General features: G+C 36.4%; 1 protein-coding gene across 1 annotated transcript in view; it reads right to left on the minus strand.

The window, feature by feature from the left end:
* Window positions 1-15,152, minus strand: part of NHLRC2 (NHL repeat containing 2) — a 43,969-nt gene that overhangs the window by 16,090 nt on the left and 12,727 nt on the right. The gene's annotated exons all lie outside the window — the stretch shown is intronic.

The following is a 15,152-nucleotide window of genomic DNA, read 5'->3' on the forward strand; positions in this document are numbered from 1 at the left end:
AAAAAAATCCAGAACAAAAAATGCCATTAAACATTTACCATTTCCGGAGTCCGGTTTCGCGCGGCTTCGGTGGCAGCAGGAATTCGCGACTGTCCGCGATTCCTGCTGCGCTTGCTGCCAAGGTGCCCCCGATCCAAATGGGTCAGGGGGATATGGCTGCCCTGTAGAGGCAGCCGAAGAGAGAGGGGAGCCAGACAGGGGGTTGGGGGGTGTCGCAGACCCCCTCCCCGTCCGGAAAAACCCCTTTTTCCCGAGGTGGTGGAGCAGCGGTCAGTAATGGCCGCCATGAAGAAGCCTGCAGCCGGGTAAGATTGTGCTGGAGGAAGCAGGAAAAGTGAAAGTGCTGTCAATCAACAACTTTTAAACACCCTGGAAACTGAATCGTTTGAATTGCTGGAAGATACATTGTATCCCTAAGAAGCGGAAAGCGGCGGAGAAAGCTGTCAAGGGGAAAAAAACCTTTTTTTTCTCTTCACTCTCCCACCCCATAGAAACAGCAGATGAAGATTTGGAAAATTTATCTGGGCACTGAAGGTAAATTATCTTGAAAGTTAAAGCCAAGGGATAAAGGATTCCTGGACATTGGATTTAATAACTTAAGAAATCGGAAAACCCTTATTGGAGGTATGGATTTCTGAATACTTAAAAGAAAATTGTTGTTGTAAGTGGGAAGGGAGAGGAAAAAAAATTGGAGCAGAAGTTGAAAAAGGAGGAGATTGCCTAGAATTTTAAAGAAAGATATATTGTAATTGGATCTCTTTGATCAAACAGTAACCCCAGAAAGAGAAATAGAAGAAAGAACTTTGGTAACTTTGGAATTTTTTGCAATTATTTTTGATTAAAAATACTTGGGTGGTTGTTTTGGAAAAAGTTTTTCTCTTCACGATGGCATCGCTTGTGGATGAACTAAAAATTGAATATCAAAAATATAAAAAAGAAAAACAAGATGGAAAAGATACTTTGGGCACTCTATTTCAATTTCTAGAAATGGCGGTATGCACTTATGAAAAGTTGACTACGCAGCAGGATGATTGGGACAAAGAAGAAGAAGAAGCCATCTTTGATGAACAATGGGTTCTTTTTGGGGAGGAGGAGAAAGAGGAAAAGAAAAAGGGGATTTTAAGGTTTGAAAAAACAACCAAAAAAGAGAAAAATGAGATGAAAGGTGGATACAAGGTTAGAAAACAACAGAAAGGGAGTAAGAAAAGGGAGGAGGAGAGACAAAGGGGTAAAAAGGGCAAGGAGAAGAATAAGCAAGAGAGAAAGGAGGGGATGAGAAGCCTTAATGGTGGGAAGCAAGACTTAAAGAAACAAAGCTTATTTAGAGACAATGGGTAAATCTAATTGAAAAAAGGGATTCTGGAAGGTACATAAGATTGTGTTTTTATATGTGTATTTAGAGTAAAATGCTTAAGATATAAATGAGTATCAATATATATGGTTAGCTTTTTAATGATATGGATAGTGGTTATATATGATTTTACTTAGTTATTGTTATGTTTTTACCCCTTTCATAAAATTTATTGTGTAACTTTAGAATGTACTAAACAGAATCCCAATATAAATTAAGTGTTATATTAATTAATTTTAAGCTAGGGGAATGAGTCAAAGGCGTCATTCCAATCAGTGTACAGGAGAAGTATATTAAAAGAGAAAAGATGAATGGATAATGGAAATAGAACAGACAAAGAATGATAAGTATTATGAACTGAATTGAGATAAGATAAATAAAACAAAATTAAGAAAGATAAACGAGGGAAGAAGCTATATAGAAAGTTGAAAATGGTAATAAGATATGGAACGATATATAAAGTGAATATGATTTTTGAACTTGTGTCTGTGCGAAGAGTCTTTAGCCCGGGATCAAACAGCCTTCACAAAAGATGTTTTATGTGGTTTTTTTTATGTTTTATGTTTTGTATGTTTGTGTATTGTTTATGAAAGGCAATAAAACTTTAATTAGCAAGAAATATAATTTGGATAATAGAATGAAAAGGAGAAGTTGGGATAAGATACGAAGTTGAATAGATAACGTAAATATCTATATTACAATTTGGAACTATTTTGTACGTTCTATTGGTTTTTTTAGAAAGGATTTTTTATGTTATTATGCCTTGATTGTTTGTGTATTGTTTTTGTAAAACTAATAAAATTTGTTGAAAAAAAAAACATTTACCATTTCCTAAAATGGGAAATGTTTGTAATAATTGTGCAACTAATGATACATCAGTGGTGAGTATTGTAGGATGGAAGCTCATTAACAATTTCAACTGATATGAAAACTAGCAAAGGACTAATATTAATTCTAACTATGAATAGAAATATTTTGTGGCACTGGACTGCTTAACACTGTAGCAGTTAACAGTAATATTTAATTGTGTTTATTGTTGTTCTAAGACTCTAATTCAGCAAAGGCTTCTGTACTACAATATTAAAAATATTTTTGGTAACTTCTACCTCTTTGATTCAGAATTTTGTGGTAATCTCAGAAAAAAGAGTCGCTTTGAACCCTGAGATGAACAACAAATAAATTCAATACAAATCATCATCATCATTAAACATCAACATCTGCCAGGTCCTGACTTACTAGATAGATAAAAACGTGAAATCCAGTCTAAACATCTGGCTGAATGTACAACAAAGAACAACAACAACACAAAGGTAATTAACACTTGGGCAGTGCCTGTAATATAATACTCAGCTGGGATAATTGATTGGACTCAGCTAGAACTTGATAACCTGGATTGAAAGACAAGAAAACTAATGACAATGCACCATGATCTGCATCCAAAAAGTGACGTTGATGGATTGTACTTGTCAAGATCTCAGGGTGGCAGAATTCTCTTACAGGTAAAAACAAACTGTGGAAGAGGAAATACATGGCTTAAATGACTACTTTAAAAAAAGAAAAAGAACCTCTGCTGAAGGAGATGAACAAGGGTAAACTCTTGAAACAAGACTGAAAGCAGAATATCGAAAGGAAATAATTGAGCATTGGGTTTTTAACTGGAAAAAGAAGTCTATGCGCAGTCAATACCTGAACATCATTGAAGGAAAGGTAGATAGAAAACTAACATGGAGTTTGAGATTAGGTATGCTGAAAAAAGAAACTGAAGGCTTCATTTTGGCTGCCCAAGAACATAACTTGCAGACCAATTCCATGAAAGTAAAAATTCAAAAATGTCAGCAACAACAGCAAATGTTGCTTATGCAATGAGAAAGATGAAATAGTGTATCACCTTATCAATGGCTGTAGCGTCTCACAGCCTGATTATCTACATAGTCATGATAGAGCTGTCAAAATTATACATTGGAAGCTGTGGATTGAATGTAGCAAAAATGACTGGAAACACCAAATTGACAAAGTCAAGATCCTATGGGACTGTCAGATCCAAACATATGGCCCACAATACCATGACATCACTATTGTGGAAAAGAAAAAAGTCTGATTCATTGGTATTGCAATACCATATGATGCATGAATTGAAGAGAAACAGCTAAAAAAAATAACAAAATATCGTGATTTGCAAATTGAAATTGAGTGACTATGGAGAAAGAAATGAATGGTTGTTCCAACAGTAATAGGAGCACTTAGAGCAATACCCAAAGGGCTGCCTAGATAGATGGAAATTTTGAACTTATTAGGCCTGAATATTCTGACTTTGCAAAAAAACCATCCTACATGGAACTGCTATATATTCAGACACTACCTTAATAGCTCTTAGGTCCTTGGTTAGAACTTTTTATTTTATTGAATTGAATTTTATTTATTGAATTGAAGATTAAATCTTAAAAAATAATACAAGAGTTAGCAAAGAGAGATAGAAAAGAATTTAAAAATTAGAAAACATTGATTTAATATAGTAGTCTAATGCCAATACTAATGTCATTGCAAAGGTTACCCAAATCATAAGCGCTAGTGATGTCTTACAAAGGCATATGCTGTGTATCATTAGATTATACCATACACTTTCTTGCATTACTCAATCCAGTAAGGTCATGAGAAGGACTATTTAGACTTCCCACACTTGAAATCAGGGCTAAAGATCAACAGTCCTTCCCTGCTGTTTCTCCTGTATTTCAGAACACTTTGCCCCCAGAGGTTTTTGAAGGCCCTTCCCTCTAGGCATTTTATAAAGCTGTTAAAACACAATTCCATCATGCTTTTAACTACTACAAATAGTTCTCAATTTATGGCCATAGTTGGGACCAGAACTTCTATAGCTAAACAATGCAGTTGTTAAGCGAGTCATTCTTGATTTTACCTTTTTGCCATAGTCATTAAGTGATTAACCATGGTCATTACTTGAATCACATAGTTAAGTGAACCTGGCTTCTTCCATTGACTTGCTTGTTGGAAGGTCACAAATTGTGACGTTAGGATGCTGCAACCATCATAAATACTTCCTAGTTGCCAAATGTCAAAATTTTGACCATGTGACAATGCTGTGATAGTTACTGTAAAGACCAGTCATCTTTTTCAGTGCTGTTGTAACTTTGAATATCATTAAACAAATGATTACTGAGCACAGTTGCCATCTTGAGGATTTCTATAATTCTAGGTCTTTTTTTTTGATGCAGAAATCTTTGCGGTCGTGCAGTATATTTCAGCAACTTAAATATCTGATTATATCTTATCAATTTAAGAATTCCAAAAAGATAAAAATGAGCTTTGATCAGAAATGGCATATTCTATTAAGGTGGCCAAGTTTGTGATTTTAAAATCAGAATGAAGTATATTTCTAAGCAGAAAGCTATTTCTTAGAAATATAATTTCCTATTTGCTTTTCCCATGTCATGAGTTCAGGCAAAGGAAAGGGAAGAAATCATTTTAATTTCTTTTGTGGAAGTAGCCTTAATTTCCAAAGGCTGTGTTGTCCAATAAAAGCAACAAGATCAGGGGTATGGATGGAAAATGATACTGTATTGACGCAATACCATTGTGTGCGTGACTTGAATCTTTTAAGAGCTGATGGGTTTCCCTTGTTCGTCCTAAATTATTATAGAGGAAAATATGTATTAATTATATAATACCACACATCTGAGCTTCTAAATTTCCTTTTGGAATTTATTTACACTGTACAATTAATAGCTCTGAGAAACCTTTGTGACCTCAGTGCTTCCCAAGGGATTCATCATTTCCTGAAAAATAATAATTCTTTTTCTGGGAAAATATTTTAATACATTTAATAGATATAAGTGAACAGTATAAAAGTAGAGCGCATTCTTGTGGACACTATTATGAACTGGTACTTGGTCTTATAACCAAATATTATAACAAAAAGTTCTTATTATGATACAAATATTGGGGATTTCCAAGTCATCCCTGGTGAATTTTTGTCATGAACAAAATGTCATTTGTCATTCCTTAAAAATAAAACAAAATACATGAACTAATCAATAATGAAATAATAACAAGGTGATTTAAACAGAAATGCCATTATCATCCAATCAACCCTCTAAAACACCACATATCATGACCAAGGAAAGAACCAGATCCTGACAGACTTTCTGAAAGGACAGGGCCAACTTTGTGGCAAGAACAAAGTTGTTCATAAGAACTAGCATTGAAAAGGCATTCCTCCTGGAAAGTTCTGGAACATGCCTATCCTGTCAAATTTTGTGGACAGGCAGATACCATAGGGAGAAGGCAATCCTATAAAGTCAGCAGTCACCAACCGGTGGTCCACAGCCCACTGGTGGTTTGCAGAGAAATGTCACCCCAGAACACCCCCCAAAGCAATTAATTCACTGAGCAGGAACACAAGGCTGTGCCGCCCACATGGCCCGCTCTTCCCACCCACTTACTCTTTATCTGGCAAACATGCCTGCTAAATTGCTATTTTTCCTTTTTCCGGCATCAGCTTTTCTGCTGTGCCGGGAAATTTAGATTAGCTAGAAAGCAGGAAATCATTGGATTTCTTGCTTTTTAGCTAATCTTTAGATCTTTGGCTTAAGCAGAGCCAAACCTTCCTTAGACCGAAGCAGTGCAGACTAGCTAGCTGATGGCAGAAACACAGATCTCTAAGTGAATCTGTGATTCAATCTGCCTGCCTGATTTTGGATAAAAGTTGCTTTTTTTAATAAAAAAAAATCAATATTTACATACATGGTGTGTTGTGAATTAATTTTGTGAGTTTGCTTGCAAGCAAATTTTATGCGACAGGCTCAGGTAGTCAATCTCACAGATCTCTGAATGAATCTGATTCTGTGAGCAACTCAATCCGCCTGCATGCTTGGTGTGATTTTGAGTAAAAGTTGCTCTTTTCTTAATAATAAATTCAATATTTATATAAATATTTATAATATTTACATACAAGCCATGCACAGCGAGTCACATTACCACCAAGCCACACCCACAAATTAGGCCACGCCCACAGAACCAGTTGTTAAGAAATTTGAATCCCACCCCTGCCTGTGTGTGTGTGTGTGTGTGACTGAGAGAGAGAGAGAGAGAGAGAGAGAGAGAGAGAAGATCAGATCTGTCTCTTTCTCTCTCTCTCTCTCTCTCCCGCCAACGTCAGCAAGGCACCATCAGTCAAAATTCATATTATTGGTTCCCGGAATTTAAAATTATGAGTTTGGTGGTCTCCGAGGTCCAAAAGGTTGGTGACCCCTGCTGTAAGTAACCCAATTGTGTGCCATGTGGGTCTTTAAAGATGATATATAGTATCTTGAATTGCACTCAGAAACCAATTGAGAGATCATGTGAATTCCTCAATAACAACCATCTGGTCCTGAGGTTACAACAGTATAGGATCGCTGGGATTGCAATCGCTACTTAATGCAGTCGTATGATGTCACATTTTACGAATACATCGCTTAGCAATAGAAATTAGACTCCCAATTGCAATCATAACCTGAGAATTACCTTTAGTAGCTATGCCACAGTCTTTGTTTAGAAAAGTTCAAATGCAAATAGAATGAAATGGTACCATCAGAGAAGAAAAAAGAAATATTGCTACTGAATTCCTCAGGGTGTTCAAAGAAACTGGCAATGTGAGTATGTTCCTTTCATAAATACTACTGCATAATAAAGGAAGTAGGAACCTGCTGTATTTTTAAAAATCCTTTATGATAATACACAAAATGTATTATCATAGCTAACCTGAAATGAGCTTTCCTTAAAGAAATGGACCAATGGCTGTTCTAAAACCACTATTATCTGCAATAATATTAACACATTATCTGTGGTTAAGGCATTGGTTAGAATCTGGGAGACTATGAGTTTAGGCACAAAACTAGTTGTGTGACTTGGCCAATCACTTTTTCTCAGTCCTAAGAAGAAGCAAACCATTTGTGAAAAACCTTGCCAAGAACAGACAGCAAGAACTGAATATTACTGAACAGGAAAAAATGTGGAATATATTGGTCCATTGGCCAATGTTGGTTGCTAGAAATCTTTCTTTTTAAAATAATATCAATAAAGTTGGCAAACATTGACCCAAGATATATCTATATTAAACTCCTTAATGATTTATACTGTATCTGATAGTTTCTGCTATGGAACATCTGATTTTATTTTTAAATAAAAATGAGAAACTATTGCCAATAAACCATTGTTAGAAGTAATTGTAGAAGATTCTGCAATAATATCTATTTATTTTTGGAAAATAAGAAAAAAAGATCAATTGAATTGAGTTTAGTTGCAGAATCAGGCATGTTATGCATCTAAGTCCATGAATGTGAAGAGTGATGTTTAAATCACAAACTGTCTTTTAACTAGGACAACTATACATTAAAAACAGTTGTCATTTTTTTTTTTTACAAAACACTTAAATACTGTCGTATGTTGTGTAGTATTATATACACTTGCCCTTCACCAGGACTTTTTCTCATATATGCATATATGCTGCATATTTCAAAATTATTTATTTAAAATCCTTATTTTATGGGGCATTATAGTGACTTTTGCTAGCTATACACACAAAAGTGTGAATCATAGCTACCCTTATAGATCATAACACTAAGGTCTTAGATCTGTGTCTTTCAGAAAGAATGCAGCTATCAAGAACACTTCACACTTCAACCAAAAATGCGTTTAGCACTGCTTGATTTCAATAGCACTGAATAAAAATAGATGAGAATGGAAAGAACATCCTCTGCATGTACATGTCGAAAAGCACATGGTCAGTAATAAAGTAATAAGATGTCAATGCTATTCAAAAGCACTAGAGCAGGAAAATTTATTATTTTAAAAGTTAACATATAAGTATTTCTATTAAATTCAAAAAAAGATTAAACTATTTACATTTAAATTGTATTTGTTGTTACAAAATGAATGCATGTTCCTAAAAAAAATAATAATTGCTTGTCTTGATCTCTCGAATGAATATACATATGTCGTCATGTAATATAATTGGAGACAGATTTTTGTCCTTATGACCATGTAATGTATATTTTGTACTACCATTTTGTTTAATCTTACTGAAAAAAGCAATGTAAATATACATTTGACTGATTCCAATTCTGCAGTCAGGTTTTACGTATTTGCTATTGAAAAGAACATTTTACTCTTTAGGATTAAACTCCATTAATTAAAATGGATCTGTAACCTTTCTCAAAAAATTTTCCCCTTTCACTTACATATCTGAGAACAAAATATTTTGCATTAATATACATGAATCAAATGAGTAGCAAACCATTTTAGAACATTAGTCTTAAACACGAACTCTCATGAATAAACTGTATTTAATATTAAAACATGAACAATATTCTACATTTTAAACTTTATAATAAATGTAGCAAAATTATTTTAGAATCCAATCTGAATTGGTCATTGGGACTAAATGTTTGTTCTTCCAAGCTTTTGGACTCATACTTAAGCCTATTCCCAGCAACTTCTGTTTCCAGGATGTGTTTATTGATCTGTTCTATGCATAGTATTTATATGGTGCCTTATTGTATGTGGCTGTTAGTTGTTGAGTGGGTTGTTGATAGTTGGCTTTAAAATCTGCATGATACAAAGATTATTTGGAGGTAGGAAAAACTTCTAATGTAATTTACCAGATTCCCTGCATGGACTGTCACTGTAGAGGAAGTTAACTACCAGATCACAAGAATACAAATGAGCGATTAGACGAGAAGACCTGAATTCACTGGTAGTCTTACATTGCAATGAATAAGGACATACATTCAATTTCACAGCTACTAAGATTGTTGGCTGAGCAGGTATAAAAAGAGTCAAAGAAATGATTGGAACCTGGGGAAACAGGCTTCTTGACTGTCAACAGGAGTGTTGATTTACCACCATCTTACCAGGTACGTAAAACCAAGATCCCAGCAGCACAAAGAAACAACAATCAACGACTTAATACTGGCCATCATCATCCCAATCAACAACTAAAAGCCATACACAACCAAGCACCATTTAAATACACTGCTCAAAAAAATAAAGGGAACACTTAAACAACACAATGTAAATCCAAGTCAATCACACTTCTGTAAATCAAACTGTCCACTTAGGGAGCAACACTGATTGACAATCAATTTCACATGCAGTTGTGCAAATGGAATAGACAACAAGTGGAAAGCATAGGCAGTTAGCAAGACATCCCCAATAAAGGAGTGGTTCTGCAGGTGGTGACCACAGACCACTTCTCAGTTCCTATGCTTTCTGGCTGATGGTTTTGTCACTTTTGAATGCTGGTGGTGCTTTCACTCTAGTGGTAGCATGAGACGGAGTCTACAACCCACACAAGTGGCTCAGGAAGTGCAGCTCATCCAGGATGGCACATCAATGCAAGCTGTGGCAAGAAGGTTTGCTGTGGAACTTCCGGTGGCAAGGCAAGGACGGTCAGAGGGGCAGAAATCCGCTCGTGATTCTAGCCATCCTTTTCTTGAGTTTGGTGCGATCTTTCGGGGTGCTCGAGTCTTGGAGAGACCCGTGCCGGTGTGGGGGAACCTTGGGCCCGAAATTAGGAAAGTTATTTACCACACCAGCAGATGAGGAGAAAAAGAAGGGAATCGCAGTATATGTGAAAGAGGATTTGAAATCTGAGCTAATATGGTCAGACTTAGAAGGAAGGATTCTGGGTTTGCAGATCTGGATTAATGATATTCCAATTCTTTTAGTAGTAATATATGCCCCAAATGGAGACCAAAAAGAGTTTTTTAAACACCTATATAGAAAACTGGTTGAATTGCAAAAAAGAAATATTTGCATAGTAGGGGACTTCAACTCCATTGCTGATTTCCAAAATGATCACAGTAATGCCGGGAAGAATAAAAAGGGGAAGAGAGAGCTCCCCAAGATTTGTAGGGAAATGATGAAAGAGCTAAATCTGACAGATATATGGAGAAGATTACATCCTGAAAAATGACAATTTACATTTTATTCAAATCCCCACCAAACATGGACACGGATCGATATGGCATGGATGAATGGGGAAATAGCAAACGAGACAAAAGAAGTGGAAATTTTGCCTAATGAATGGGCAGACCATAATCCAATACAGGTAATATGGAAGGGCAGGGTAAAACCAAAGAAAAGATGGACCTTAAACACTCAATTAATAAGAGAGAAAGAATACATTAATAAATTAAAGGAGGAATTGAATTTTTTTATAAAAGAAAATGATAATGGAGAAACCACGAAACAAAATGTCTAGGATACGATGAAGGCGGTTATAAGAGGCATAACAATCTCTTGTAACGCCAAGTGAAACAAGGAAAAATATTCCCAACAAAACAAATTACAACAAAGAATTAAGGAGCTAGAAACCCTTCTACAAAATAACCCAAAAGAACCCAAAATCAGATAAGTATAGCTGCAAAATCAGATAAGTATAGCCAAACACAAACTGAATTTAATTGATCAAGAGAAAATGACTATGAATTTGAACTTAACCAGACAAACCTATTTTGAACATGCCAACAAGCCAGGAAGATGGCTATCTTATAAATTAAAAAGAAAGAAAGAGAAGAGATTGATATACCAGTTAATAGATAGCAAAGGAGATACATACCAGGAAATAGAACAGAAAAAAGAAATCATTCATAATTACTTTGAAGATTTATACAAAAGAGAGGACGTCAGTGAAGATAGAATAAGGAATTATCTAGATGAAGTAAAGGATAAGGCAATTGGGGAAGAAATGGCTGAACTATTAAATAAAGACATTACTGAATTGGAATTGAAATCAGCAATAGAGAGCCAGAAAAATAATAAAACCCCGGGCCCAGACGGGATCCCAGGGGAGCTGTACAAGGCAATAGCAGATCAAATCAGACCACTTATGGTGGAAGTCTTTAATGACGTTTTACTGGCAGCCAGGATGCCGGACTCATGGAGGGGGGCGTTGATCTCGCTGATCCCGAAGGAGGATACAGATCCCAGATATATAAATAATTACAGGCCGGTTTCACTTTTAAATACTGATTACAAAATATTCACACTTATTATAGCAAACAAATTAAAAAGGATCTTAAACTTGTATGTACATGTAGACCAAAACGGATTTCTCCCAACTAGGCAAATAAAGAACAATTTAAAAATAGTATTAGACGTACTAGAATTTTACGAAGCTCACCCCGAGAAACAAGTAGCACTTATGTTCCTAGACGCAGAGAAGGCTTTCGACAATCTAAATTGGCAATTTTTAATTCAAAAAATTTATAATTTGAATTTGGGCACCAAATTTGAAAATATTATAACAACTATATATGATACACAACAAGCTAATATAATAGTGAATGGGGAATGCACCCGCCCAATAAAGATAGAAAAAGGAGTGAGACAGGGTTGTCCACTCTCTCCCCTGCTCTTCATATTAGCATTAGAGACATTATTAACATGAATTAGGCGGAATTCAGATATAAAGGGATTAACAGTTAAGAAAGAGGAATATAAATTGCAAGCATTTGCGGACGACATGATTTTCTTCATTGAAGAACCAAAAGACAGGGGACCAAAATTGATGAGTGAATTAGAGAAATTTGGAGCAGTAGCTGGCCTTAAAATAAACAAAAAAACCAAAACCAAATTAATGACCAAAAACCTAACAGAAAAACAGAAAATAGAACTAGAAGAAATAATGCATATACAAGTGGCAAAGAAAGTGAAATACTTAGGAATTTGGCTAACCCCACACTGTAAGACACTTAAAGAAAACAATTATGATAAACTGATACACCAGGTAAAGAAAGATTTAGAATCGTGGGGGAAACTTCAAATCTCATTACTAGGCCGAATTGCTACTATTAAAATGAACATTCTCCCCAAATTCTTGTACCAATTCCAAACGATCCCAATTAAATTACATAAAAAGTTTTTTGAAGAACTCAATAGAATAACCCTGAAATTTATTTGGCAAGAGAAAAAACCCAGAATAAATGTAAAAGCAATGCAGGATATGAAGAGCAGGGGAGGGTTAGCATTTCCAAACTGGGAGTTATACCATATGGCCACCTCGTTAGTTTGGTTGAAGGATTGGGTGAATTTAACCAATAAAAGAATACTATTTCTAGAAGGCCACGATTTACAAAGGGGGTGGCACGCTTTTCTATGGGACGTAGGGAAAACCAGTCAAAAATATTTCCATAGACATTTAATTAGAGACGCACTATTAACAATTTGGAGGAAAATAAGGAAAAAACATTATACAAAAGTACCAGTATGGATTTCAACAATGGAGGCAATGATTCACTCAAATAATCTGGAGCTTACCAAAATGATTAAATACAAAGACTTATTAGACCCACAAGGAAATTTGAAACCGAGGCCGGATCTTCAGGAGCAAGGACATAAAATTGATCAATGGGTTTACCTTCAGATTCAAAGCAGATACAAACAAGACAAAAAAGAATTTGGAATTAATAACAAACTGCAACAATTAGATAAAATTTTATTAGGATCAAATAAAAAAAACATAACAAAATTTTATAACTACTTATTAGAAACAGAACTAGAAGAAGAAATTGTAAAAGGAAATATGATTGCTTGGAGTAAGAACATAGGGCGCAGCATCACATTAGCGGAATGGGAGAAAGTTTGGGGCAGAAACAATAAGATTACCAAATCGGCAGCTTACAAGGAAAATCTTTATAAAATGTTTTGTAGATGGCATCTCCCCCCTTCGAGGTTAGCGAAGATGCACCCCAACATGAATCCGCATTGCTGGAAGTGTAGGAAAAAAGAAGGAACCTTTTTCCATATGTGATGGTCTTGTGCAGAAACCCAAAAGTATTGGAAGAAAATAAAAACTTGGTTGGAAGAAATCAGCAAAGAGCAGATCGAATACAAACTAGAGTCCTTCCTACTAGGGATTTTTGATAAGCAAATTTCCAAAAAAGCCAAATACACAACAATACACATTTTAACAGCGGCCAGATTAGCCTTCGCTCAACACTGGAAACAACATCAAATTCCATCAGAAGAAATGATTATTGAAAAAAACTCAAAATGCGCAGAAATGGATAAATTGACTTTGGCGCTAAAAAACAAAGACACTTCACTATACTACGATAGCTAGAATTGTTGGTATAATTGGATTGACCAAAGATAAATTATATATCATAAGTCATAAAAGAAAAGTATCAACCCATAATAACGAGGTAGCGATATAAGTTAAAAACAGGTGTGGTTATATGACACAAGTTAAGGTTATGAAAACAAAAGACCTTGCAAACTGTTAAAATAAGAATACTTTTAACCTCTTTTTTTCTTTCTTCCCCCTTTCTTTTTCTTTCTTTTCTCAAAATTCTTTCCCTCTCTTCCTCTCCTCTCTTCTTTCTTTTTCTTTCTTTTGCTTATTTGTGTATGTATTGTGACTGGTTTTAATTGTAAAAATTAATAAACTATATTTTTTTAAAAAAAGGTTTGCTGTGTCTGTCAGCGTAGTGTCCAGAGCATGGAGGCGCTACCAGGAGACAGGCCAGTACATCAGGAGATATGGAGGAGGGCATAGTAGGGCAACAACCCAGCATCAGGACCGCTACCTCTGCCTTTGTGCAAAGAGGGGCAGGAGGAGCACTGCCAGAGCCCTGCAAAATGACCTCCAGCGGGCCACAAATGTGCATGTGGCTGCTCAAACGGTCAGAAACAGACTCCATGAGGGTGGTATGAAGGCCTGACATCCACAGGTAGGGGTTGTGCTTACAGCCCAACACTATGCAGGACGGTTAGCATTTGCCGGAGAACACCAAGATTGGCAAATTCGCCACTGGCACCCTATGCTCTTCACAGGTGAAAGCAGGTTCACACTGAGCACATGTGACAGACGTGCCAGGGTCTGGAGATGCCATGGAGAATGTTCTGCTGCCTGCAACATCTTCCAGCATGACCGGTTTGGCAGTGAGTCAGTAATGATGTGGGATGGCATTTCTTTAGGGGGCCGCACAGCCCTATATGTGCTCGCCAGAGGTAGCCTGACTGCCATTAGGTACCGAGATGAGATCCTCAGACCCCTTGTGAGACCATATGCTGGTGCGGTTGGCCCTGGGTTCCTCCTAATACAAGACAATTCTAGACCTCATGTGGCTGGAGTGTGTCAGCAGTTCCTGCAAGACGAAGGCATTGATGCTATGGACTGGCCCGCCCGTTCCCCAGACTTGAATCCAATTGAGCACATCTGGGACATCATGTCTCGCTCCATCCAGCAACGCCATGTTGCACCACAGACTGTCTAGGAGTTGGGGGGATGCTTTAGTCCAGGTGTGGGAGAAGATCCCTCAGGAAACCATCCACCACCTCATCAGGAGCATGCCCAGGCATTGTAGGGAGGTCATACAGGCATGTGGAGGCCACACACACTACTGAGCCTCATTTTGACTTGTTTTAAGGACATTACATCAAAGCTGGATCAGCCTGTAGTGTTTTTTTCCACTTTAATTTTGAGTGTAACTCCAAATCCAGACCTCCATAGGTTGCTAAATTTGATTTCCATTGATAATTTTTGTGTGATTTTGTTGTCAGTACATTCAACTATGTAATGAACAAAGTATTTAATAAGAATATTTCATTCATTCAGATCTAGGATGTCTTATTTTTGTGTTCCCTTTATTTTTTTGAGCAGTGTATTATGCATAGAACAGCTCAGTGCATATATCCTGGAGATTCTCTCAAGATGGGCTTCCAGCATGAGTCCAAAAGCTTTGAAGAACAAACCTTCTGTCTGGATGATCAACTCAGATTGGATCCTGCAACAATAGCC

This window comes from Notechis scutatus, chromosome 4, assembly GCF_049901735.1.
Source record: "Notechis scutatus isolate UNSWTSFEM ecotype Mainland chromosome 4, rNotScu1.2, whole genome shotgun sequence".
In the NCBI taxonomy this organism is placed as follows: domain Eukaryota; kingdom Metazoa; phylum Chordata; class Lepidosauria; order Squamata; family Elapidae; genus Notechis; species Notechis scutatus.